This window comes from Triticum aestivum, chromosome 3B (genome assembly GCF_018294505.1).
Source record: "Triticum aestivum cultivar Chinese Spring chromosome 3B, IWGSC CS RefSeq v2.1, whole genome shotgun sequence".
NCBI classification, from domain to species: domain Eukaryota; kingdom Viridiplantae; phylum Streptophyta; class Magnoliopsida; order Poales; family Poaceae; genus Triticum; species Triticum aestivum.
In genome coordinates this window covers 601,962,840-601,974,590 of record NC_057801.1, presented here as the reverse complement: position 1 = coordinate 601,974,590, position 11,751 = coordinate 601,962,840, and positions in this window count along the sequence as shown.

Genomic DNA, 11,751 nt, shown 5'->3' with positions numbered 1-11,751 from the left:
CGAAAACATTGACCTTTGAAGTGGTGAAAATCCATAGCCCATATCACGCCCTGTTTGGACGGCCGGTTTACACAAAGTTCATGGCGAGGCCCTGTTATATTTACTGGCATCTCAAAATGCCAGGTCATAAGGGGACCATCACGGTGCATGGAAGTCGTAAGGTTGCTTTGGAATGTGAAGAGGGTGATGCGGCTTATGCTGAGTCAGTTTGTGCAATGGGGGAGTTGAAGTTCTACAAAGACAATGTTGATCCGGCAGACATGACCCCTCTGAAGAAGCCCACCACTGAGCATGATACGACCCTGAAGTTCAAACCAGCTGATGAGACTAAACTTGTTAATTTCGTTCCTGGCGATTCGTCCAAATAGTTTAGTATCAGCACTAATCTGGATCCCAAATAGGAAAGCGCGCTCATCGAGTTCATCCGTGAGAACCGGGACATTTTTGCATGGAAGCCTTCTGACATGCCAGGTGTACCGAGGGAACTCGCTGAGCACACTCTCAATATTGATCCCAAGTTTAAACCGGTCAAGCAGTTTCTTCACCGTTCCAACGAGGAAAGACGCAAGGCCAGTGGAGAGGAGGTAGCCCAGCTGTTGGCTGCTGGGTTCATCATCGAAGTGTTTCACCCTGAGTGGTTGGCTAATCCGGTGCTGGTTCTTAAGAAAAATGGCACTTGGCGCATGTGTGTGGACTACACAGATTTGAACAAAGCTTGTCCAGCAGATCCTTTTGCTCTCCCGCGTATTGATCAGATCATGGACGCGACGGCGGGTTGTGAGCGTTTGAGTTTCTTGGATGCTTATTCTGGTTATCATCATATCAAAATGGCAGTTAAGGACCATGAGAAGACAACTTTCATCACTCCCTATGGGGCCTTCTTCTATGTTTCTATGCCCTTTGGGCTCAAGAGTGCCCAGGCGACTTATCAGCGTTGTGTGCAGAATTGTCTTCATACTCAGATCGGGCGCAATGCTCATGCCTATGTGGATGACATTGTAGTAAAATCCAGGAAGAAGGAGACATTGATAGATGATCTCAAAGAGACCTTTGACAATCTTCGGGTTTATTGGATGATGCTCAATCCGGACAAGTGTGTTTTTGGTGTTCCGACAGGCAAGCTCTTAGGCTTTCTGGTGTCAAACAGAGGCATTGAGGCTAATCCAGAAACGATCAAAGCAATTACATCCTTGGCTAAACCGGCGTGTATCAATGACGTCCAGCGTCTGGTGGGTCGAATTGCAGCCCTAAGCCGGTTTATTAGCCGCTTGGGAGAGAAGGCGATCCCTCTGTATCAGATGTTGAAGAAGACAGACACTTTTGTCTGGAGTGATGCAGCTAATGCAGCGTTTGAGGATTTGAAGAGACAGATGGTTGAACTGCCGGTTCTTGCTGCTCTGGTTGATAAGGAGCCGCTATTATTATACGTGGCTGCTAATGCTCGGGCTGTCAGCGTAGCCATTGTGGTGGAACGTAAGGATGCTGGGAAGGAATATCCGGTTCAAAGGCCGGTGTATTACATCAGCGAGGTGCTAATTGAGTCAAAGCAAAGATATCCGCATTGGCAGAAGCTAGTATGGGGTTTTCATGGCAAGTCGGAAGTTTAAACAGTACTTTCAGGGCCATCCCATTATAGTGGTCAGTTCCGCTCCTTTGGGGGATATAATCCAGAACAGGGAGGCAACTGGCCGGGTTGCTAAGTGGGCTATTGAGCTTGGACCACACGGTTTGAAGTATATGCCTCGCACAGCCATCAAGTCTCAGGCTCTTGTGTATTTCATCAATGACTGGACAGAGTTGCAGGCACCAGAAGACAAACCAAATAGCACATACTAGACTATCCACTTTGATGGGTCCAGGCAGTTGGAGGGCTCGGGGGCTGGAGTTGTCCTTACTTCCCCTCGAGGTGATAAAATTTGTTATGTTCTCCGCTTAATGTTTCCTTGTACTAACAATGCAGCTGAGTACGAGGCCTTACTCCACGGTCTCCGAGTGGCCAAGGAAATGAACTTAAGCCGGGTTCGATGCTTTGGAGATTCTGATCTGGTGGCTCAGCAAGTTTTTGGCACTTGGGACTCTAAGGATCCCCTCATGGTGGCTTACAGGCGAGAGGTGGATGTTGTGGCTGGTCACTTCAAAGGTTATCAGGTTGAACACATTGATCGGCGCAAAAACGAAGCAGCAGATGCTTTAAGCCGGCTGGGGTCTCAGTGTAAACCGGTGCCGCCCAATACCTTTTTGGATATCCTACATAACCCGTCTGTAAAGTTGCCCACAGAGGAGGATTTGGCTATTCCTGATTCGGAGGCACAGTTGGTTGCCGCTTTACATATAATTCCGGACTGGACAATTCCATATCTGGCGTATATGAACTGAGGCGAGTTACCAGACGATGAAGTTCTGGCCAGACAGATAGTCCGGCGATCAAAGTCCATGGTTATTCACAATGGCGAGTTACACCACTGTAGTGTTTCAAGCGTATTCCAACGTTGTGTTTCTCCTGAGGAGGGCCAAGAAATCTTGCGTGAAATCCATGAAGGTGATTGTGGTCACCATGCCGGTTCAAAATCCCTGGTTGCTAAAGTTTTTTGTCATGGTTTTTAATGGTTGACGGCCCATGCCGATGCCGAGGACCTGGTAAAGCGATGCGATGCTTATCAGAAGTTTTCACGCCGAGCTCATGTTCCGGCTCAAGAGCTACGGATGATTCCAATCACTTGGCCGTTTGCTAATTGGGGGTTTGATATGGTGGGTCCTTTTAAGCGGTCCAAGGATAAGAAGACCCACCTCTTGGTGGTGGTTGACAAATTTACTAAGTGGGTTGAAGCAGAGCCAGTAAGAAAATGTGACGCAGCCACGGCGGTTCAATTCATCAAGAAGGTGATCTTCCGTTTTGGTTTTCCACACAACATGATCACAGATAATGGCACGAACCTTTCCAAAGGTGAGATGGAGGAATTTTGTCAATGAGAGCACATCTGGCTTGATATAGCGTCCGTGGCTCACCCCCAGTCTAATGGTCAAGCTGAGAGAGCTAATCAAGAAATTTTGAAGGGTATCAAGCCCCGGCTTATGGTTCCTTTGAAACGGACGCCGGGTTGTTGGGTGGAAGAATTACCGTCTGTGTTATGGAGCATAAACACCACCCCAAACTGATATATGGGTTATACACCTTTCTTCATGGTTTATGGGGCAGAGGTAGTCCTCCCAAGTGATATTCGTCATGACTCGCCCCGAGTTGCCAATTATGTTGAAGCGGACAATGAGCAAGCACACCAGGAGGCACTGGACCTGTTAGATGAAAAACGGGACATGGCTTTGGCTCGTTCGGTGGTTTATCAGCAAGACCTGTGGCGTTATCACAGTCGCCGGGTTAAAAGAAGAACCTTTCAAGAAGGCAACTTAGTGCTCCGGCTCATCCAGGATCAGACCGATATGCACAAGTTATCCCCACCTTGGGAAGGGCCCTTTGTGGTCAGCAAGAATCTGCACAATGGATCATACTACCTCATTGACGTTCGAGAGCACAAAGACTCACGCAATTCTGAGGAGGAGACCCGACGGCCGTGGAACATAGCTCTCCTTCGGCCTTACTACACCTGAGCTATAGGCTCCTCTTATGTACATATTTCAACAATGTATATATTATGATCAATATAATAAACCTGCATCCTTGCTATAAGCATGGCCTCTGCCGTTTTTTCCAATATCTTTTGATTACATGGCGGCTTCAGCTGACAAAGCGGAGTTCTGCCTGTTAAACCGGCTATCACGCCACAATACAGCTTGGGAGCTTCACACCCAAGGGGCCAAAGAGAGTCTGGATGCTATGCATAGCTCAAACATAGGCACCCATTGAGCACAGCTCACAAAGTTACTTGGGGGCTCTTTGTGCACTACAACAAAGAGTTTGAAAGGACCCTTGTAATATGATATCAACCACGACTTGGAAGCCTGGTGTATTCACCTAAAACCCCGGGTTAACCTGCCTTTATCAAGTAAGCCACTCCTATCCAGGTAATCCTGGCATGACCCACCGAACGTTTGACAAGTCAATCTTTTACAGACCCTGAACTTGTCAAAGTTAAAACGATGATTGGTTAGTTGGAGGCCCATCTTGAAAGGCTTTGCAAAATGGTTTAACTCAGCGGCCTGGCAGCCCACGAAAAGCCTCGAATTTGGGCCTGGTAGGCCTTGAAAAGCCTCGACTACATGGTTTCATTTGCTTTTGTACGTTTTTTATCCTTTGATAACATTTCATGTTGAACCGGTGTCTATTGACCCGGCATGGCTATCAGTCATCCTAATAACCCGGTGTTTGTTAACCCGGCTTGGCTTTCAGCTACAAGCTGTCAGACCATATTCATTATTAAACCTGTGTTTCATAACCCGGTCTGGCTTTGACTACATGTCGCCAGTATGATCATCCAGTATTCATTACAACCCGGTATGACTTATTATACACCAGCACTGCATGGTGGGAGTTATCAACACTTAAAGATTTTGGTTTTTCACCCTTACTACAATCAAGTTGGTAAACCAACAAAATAATTTCATATCATAGGTATGATCTATTTCTGATATTCTTACAACCTTGGTTATCTATCAGGTTTTGTATTGGGCATTATGACCCGTCTGACGGTAAACCGCCAGGACAGATCATTTTTATGCAGACACAAGGATTGCATACAATTATCAAGATGTATAAATAAGCACAGCAACTATCATGGCGGATTAAACATCGTCATGTCGCAGTGCACGATGGCAGCAGATCAAAGTATTTTAACTAGCCTATTACAAGGCGCTTTGAGGCCCAAAATAATGATTGTTCTTTACACAGAACACATTTTGGGAAAATCAAACCGATTGTCGGATTAAGACTCGTCACCAGGCTGACGTGAAGTTGATGGATCCTTTGGCGTCGGTTCAACCTCCTCCTCTCCATCCAATGGCCGGAAGCCAACGGTGGCCCAGTCAATCCGGGTTAAAGCTTGGAAGACAACCTCTTCACTTATAAGATTGGACGGTTCAATGTCAGGGGCATAAGTGTGCTTACGGATTGGCGGGATAAGATTTTGCACTTCTTTCACATCAGTGTCAACCCGTTGGTTGTTTGCATCATAGAAGGATCGATGAACAGACAAATTAACCTCTTCAGCCAATTGGCTTGCCAGCGGATGCATCTCCTTTGTCAAGGCTTTAAGGGCTTCATTATCAAATGCTGACCCATTTTCTTGTTCACCAGGATAGCCCTTTGTGATATCAACTGGATCCAGGTCAGCTATCCATGCTTTGGCCCGCGTTAGTGCTAATAAAGCGCCAGCCCTTGCAGCAGATCGCTTCATTTCTTCTATCTGAGCCGGTGTCATCGACAGTTTGGCTAGAGTATCCTTGATCAAAGTTGGTGCCGGTTTGTTGTACGAGGCCGCACAGATAAATTATTGGGCACCGGTATATAGTTGCTCTATCAACGTATATACTGCCTTCAGCTTCATCCGCATATCCGAGCCCAGATGAGCAACGCGGCTACATGTAACGGTTTAAGAATTTGTTGTTAAACCGGCAATTTCAAAGATGGTTATTCAAGCTTTTTACAAAGAGTACTTACCAAATATCGTAGAGGTCATAGCATTTACTTGATGCTTTAACCCAGTTAGCTCTTCCGCCACCGGTTTGAGAGCTACCTCGGCGTCTTCGGCCCGCTTCAACAAAGCAGCCTTTTCAGTTTCCCAGCTGGTACGCTCATTCTTGAAGCCATCCTTCAGTTGTTCCATGGCTGTCAAAGTGCCTTTTAGTTCATCTTTGGCCTTGGAGGTCTCTGATTGCTGGGACTTGATATTCTCTTGAAGAATCTTTGTTGCTTATATCAGCCTGCAAAAATCAGATGATGAAGATGTTAATATTTTTCTCAAAGTCCCAAGCATATAACCAGTTATACACTTGGCACTTGGGGGCTAATGCGGATTGCTTGTTTTTTACTATTATTTAAAAGTCCCAAGGCTCAATATAAGTATTAATCCTGGCACTTGGGGGCTAATGTGTATTTGATCAGAAAATCAAAGCAAAGGAATTCAACAAGGACAAAGTTTTGAATATCAAAGTCCCAGTTCATCTTGGTAAGATAAACCGGCCCTTGGGGGCTATACAATTGAAGTCTTTTTTGTCTCAAAGTCCCGGTTCATCTTGAAGAGACAAACCGGCCCTTGGGGGCTACAATGGAGTTGACATACCGTACAAGAAAATTCAGTGTTTGGAAGTTACCTCATAGCGCTCCTTCATCTTTTTCACTAAACCGGCCTCATAGTCACGGCTTGTAAACAGGCGGTTTAGAAATCTGGAATGGAGCTCCTGAGCACTGAGATGATCATAGCTTGCCAAGTCAGTCTTCCATTTGCCTTTCTCCATAGCATCAGCTTTTACCTTAGCACTATGCTTGGACAAAGCAACAAGATTGCCAGGAGAAGTGTGGCCAAACCCAGTAATCACAACGTCATCAGTTGCTATATTTGGACTTGCCAGTTTATCCGAGGTTCTGATAGGGCTGGGCGGATCAGTGGCTGGACTTGGAGGATTGGCTTGCGGGCTTGATGGATCAACATGAGTAGCCGGGTTAGCTTTCGGCGGATCAACATCAGTGTTCTAACCTTGTGGGACAGGGTCATCGATAGCGATGTCGGCATCTCCACCAACACCTTCTGAGGTCCTATCCGGTTCAACTTCATCAGTGGGGGCATTGGTTTTTGCTTTCTTGCTCAGACGGGCTTTGGCGCTGTAATATTAAAACAGAGGTTAGTTGCTAAACCGGCGTAAGAAGGCAAAGCTAAAAAGTCAGTATACTTACCCAGGGACGGTCTTAAGGGGAGGCATTTGGGTGGTTGATGAATCACCAGATGAAGAATTGGAAGTCACCTAGTAATTTGAATCAGACGGATTAAGTGGGTATCAGAAGCAACCCGCCAAGGGATAAGGTTTATTAAAAGAACAAGAGACCTCTGGATGATGCTTCTGGTTTGGAGTGTCTGGTAAACTGGAGGAAGTAACTTGCTGGCCACTGTGCCGGGTTGTGCGACGGCCTTCATGTTGCAGTGTCTTCAAAGAAAATTGTGGATCCAAATGAGCAAGAGGGTGAGAGTATTTTACTTTCCAAACTGCACATCAAAGTTTTTGAACCGGCACATGATCTGAATCGGAGGAAAGGGAGATTACCTCTACATGGTCAGCACGACTGGCTTCCGCATCATCCTGGTAATAGTCATTGTCAATAAGGTGTACAAAAAATGAACCAAGGGATTCAAGTTCTACCTCTTGTTCCGAATCATCGACATCTTCGGGCGGGTCAGAGGACTCGGCGGTTTTCTTCTTGGCTGGCCTCTTTGTGACTTTGCTCTTGGCACGAAGAGCCCTTGCCGGCTTGTCTTGAGCTTTTGCCGGTTTGTCTTGAGTTTTCCTCTTCCAGAAAGGATCTTTGGCCTGTAAGAATAAACAAAGGATTATCAGAATAATGTTAAAGCGGAGACGGATCAAAAAGACAGAAAGATGAAATTTTTATCGCTAGCGGTTTGTTGGAGGCATAAAAGGGACGCAGCCCAGTTCTGCTGCATTCAGCGATTGGTTCATCCAGCATCTTCTTGACAGCCTCAGTGACTTCATCATCAGTTATCTCTATTTCATGATACCATTGAGGGTCCTTGGTGTCCCCGGTATACTCATGTATCAAACTGGTGCGGCGGCTTAAAGGCAGGATACCCCATGAAACCCAACAACGAACGAGGTCAATGCCGGTTAAGCCGTTTGCTAGGAAAGCCCGGAGCTTAGCAAGTTGAGGTGCATAAGTTTGTCGTTCTTTGGCAGTGAGCCGTTGAGGCAATGGATGGCCATTACTGAGCCGGTGAGCACGGTAACCTGGCAGAGGGTTTTCATCAGCAGGAGCGGTGTTCTGACAGTAGAACCATGTTTGATTCCAGCCTTTAGGGTGGTTGTGATGTTTGGCATGAGGAAAATCGACTTATTTCCTCTTCTGAATCGATACTCCGCCAAGCTCAGTATTGGGGCCGTCAGAGAATTCAGTTCGGCGGTTTAAGTGGAAGAAGTCCCGGAAGAGCTCAACAGTTGGTTCTTCTTGAATGTAAACTTCACAGAACACTTGGAAATTACATATATTGGACACAGAGTTCGGTCCAATGTCTTGAGGATGGAGTTGGAAGCTAGCAAGTACATCCCGGAAAAACTTTGATCCGGGAGGGCTAAACCCCCGGTCTAGATGCTGCACAAATACAACCACTTCTCCATCTTGAGGTTCGGGAGGGCACTCAGGGCCAGGGACTCGCCAATGAAGGACATCCTTCTTGGCCAAAGCGCTAGTTAGAACATATCCATTAAGTTGCATTTCTGTGATCCGGGAAGGAACCCATTTGCAAGAGGCAAATTGCTTGGCCATTTTGGAAGACAAACTATAAAGGAAGTGCAAAAGCCGGTTCACGGTTCAAGATTGATGTGCACAAACCGGTATTAAACCGAAGGATTTAATCAAGGCATATATGCAAGTTAAACCGGATATTGATACTCAAATCAAGATGGCGGTTTAAGTGAGGGCTAATGGTACCTGGCGGATTATGATTTTCTACAAAGTTAAACCACCTATAGTGGAAGAAGTAGAGCTGAAATTCATTAAGTGCTGAGGAAACAGGTTTCACAAGATGATATTATAATTTTGGATCTACCGCGACCTAGTAAAGAAAATTTTCTGAACCCTAAAATGGCGACTGCAGAATAAAAAGGATCCAGATGGATCTATTCATGGTTCTAAAGATACTACGGTGAGGCAAAACAAGATTGTAGCTTCGGCCGCAGAAGGAAAAAGTTAGGTTGGTCTGGATTCAACGAGACAGTAAAGAAAGCAAGGGTAAAGTAATAAAGCTCGGATGAACACTGATGAACACAGGCAAGCACTAAAAACCTAATGCAGATCTAGGGTTGAGGGAGAAGAGCTTACTGGATTCTCAGGAGCGGTGGAGGAGAGCCGTGGATCTCTGGTGCGTTCAGGTTGATGCAGCAGCCAGGGATGAGGCAGAGCTTCGAGGTCGACGGCAGCGGCGATGCTTGAGTTCTTCAAGGTCGCGAGGAGGAAGATGATGGAAAGAGGCAAGGGGGAAAATGGAAGGACCCCCCAGTCTTATTTATAAAGGCAAGGGGATAAGCGGCAGGTGCGAGAATTGAGGAGCCTGAAGCGGCAAGAGGGGGCGCAGCTGTAGCCTCGATTTTCAGAAGATAATTAATGAAGAGAATCTTTATAATCTTTTTATATAGTGATGACGTCATGATGATTCACTGCAGTTTCAGAAGATGACGTCATGGTGGTTTACCAAAGTTTACAGGGAGAAGACATCATGGCGGTTTACGAGAATAGTAAGAATATGTTCAGGGAATTTTTCTAAGTATTGAAGATTGACATGAACATGTTCAAATCAATCTGGGGCCTAATGTTGAGGATATAACTACTGAGTGTAAACCGCCCAGGAGGGGCCAGTTCACGCTCAACTATATTGAAGCCCATGAAGACAAAGAAGATGGTGCTTTACTGATGAAGCTTAGAGGCCCAGAGCCCAAAGGCGGATTAGGGGCCATAATGGTAAACCGCCATAGTTGTATAACTTGTATTGTAAGTTAGGGAAAAGGGAGAGACCGAGCCGGACACTTCTATGAGCCGGCCTTGGGACTCTGTAGACCGGCCGGGCGTCAACCTGTGTATATATAGGGACGACCCGGCGGCAGTTCAGGGACAAGAAACAACAACCCGAGACTCAGGCAAAGCGTATTCGCTCCCTGGTCATCAAAACCCAAGCAATTCCATCACAACTAGACGTAGGCTTTTACCTTCATCATAAGGGGCCGAACTAGTATAAAACTCTCGTGTCCCTTGTTCGGTTTAACCCCATCAAGCTAATCTCGTTGCGATGGCTCCACGACTAAGTCCTTCCGTTAGGACATATGACGTGATATTTCCATGATAGACCCAGTCCGTGTAATTGCTACCATCATCCTTCAACTTAGCTTTCTCTAGGAACGCATTAAAATTCAACGGAACAATAGCACGTGCCGTCTATCTACAACAACATAGACATGCAAAATACTATCAGGTACTAAGTTCATGATAAATTAAAGTTCAATTAATCAAATTACTTAAGAACTCCCACTTAGATAGACATCTCTCTAATCATGTAAGTGATCACGTGATCCATATCAACTAAACCATGTCCGATCATCACGTGAGATGGAGAAGTTTTCAATGGTGAACATCACTATGTTGATCATATCTACTATATGATTCACGCCCGACCTTTCGGTCTCAGTGTTCTGAGGCCATATCTGCATATGCTAGACTCGTCAAGTTTAACCCGAGTATTCTGCGTGTGCAAAACTGGCTTGCACCCATTGTATGTGAACGTAGAGCTTATCACACCCGATCATCACGTGGTGTCTCGGCACGATGAACTTTCTCAACGGTGCATACTTAGGGAGAACACTTATACCTTGAAATTTAGTGAGAGATCATCTTATAATGCTACCGTCGATCTAAGCAAAATAAGATGCATAAAAGATAAACATCACATGCAATCAATATAAGTGATATGATATGGCCATCATCATCTTGTGCCTTTGATCTCCATATCCAAAGCACCATCATGATCACCATCGTCACCGCCGCGACACCTTGATCTCCATCGTAGCATCGTTGTCGTCTCGCCAACTATTGATTCTACGACTATTGCTACCGCTTAGCGATAAAGTAAAGCAATTACATGGCGATTTCATTTCATACAATAAAGCGACAACCATATGGCTCCTGCTAGTTGCCGATAATTTTGTTACAAAACATGATCATCTCATACAATAAAACTAAGCATCATGTCTTGACCATATCACATCACAGCATGCCCTGCAAAAACAAGTTAGACGTCCTCTACTTTGTTTTTGCAAGTTTTACGTGGCTGCTACGGGCTGAGCAAGAGCCGTTCTTACCTACGCATCAAAACCACAACGATATTTCATCAAGTATGTGCTGTTTTAACCTTCACAAGGACCGGGCGTAGCCACACTCGATTCAACTAAAGTTGGAGAAACTGACACCCGCCAGCCACCTATGTGTGAAGCACGTCGGTAGAACCAATCTCGCATAAGCGTACGCGTAATGTCGGTCCGGGCGGCTTCATCCAACAATACCGCCGAATAAAAGTATGACATGCTGGTAAGCAGTGTGACTAGTATCACCCACAACTCACTTGTGTTCTACTCATGCATACAACATATACGCATAAACCTAGATTGGATGACACTGTTGGGAACACAGTAATTTCAAAAAAAAATCCTACGCACACGCAAGATCATGGTGATGCATAGCATCGAGAGGGGAGAGTGTTGTCCATGTACCCTCGTAGACTATAAGCAGAAGCATTATGACAACGCGGTTGATGTAGTCGTACGTCTTCACGATCGACCGATCCTAGTACCGAACGTACGGCACCTCCGCGATCTGCACATGTTCAGCTCGGCGACGTCCCAGGAACTCCGATCCAGCAGAGTGTTGAAGGAGAGTTTCGTCAGCACGATGGCGTGATGACGGTGATGATGAAGCTACCAGCATAGGGCTTCGCCTAAGCACTACGACGATATGACCGAGGTGGATTATGGTGGAGGGGGGCACCGCACACGGCTAAGAGATCAATGATCAACTTGTATGTCTATGGGGTGCCC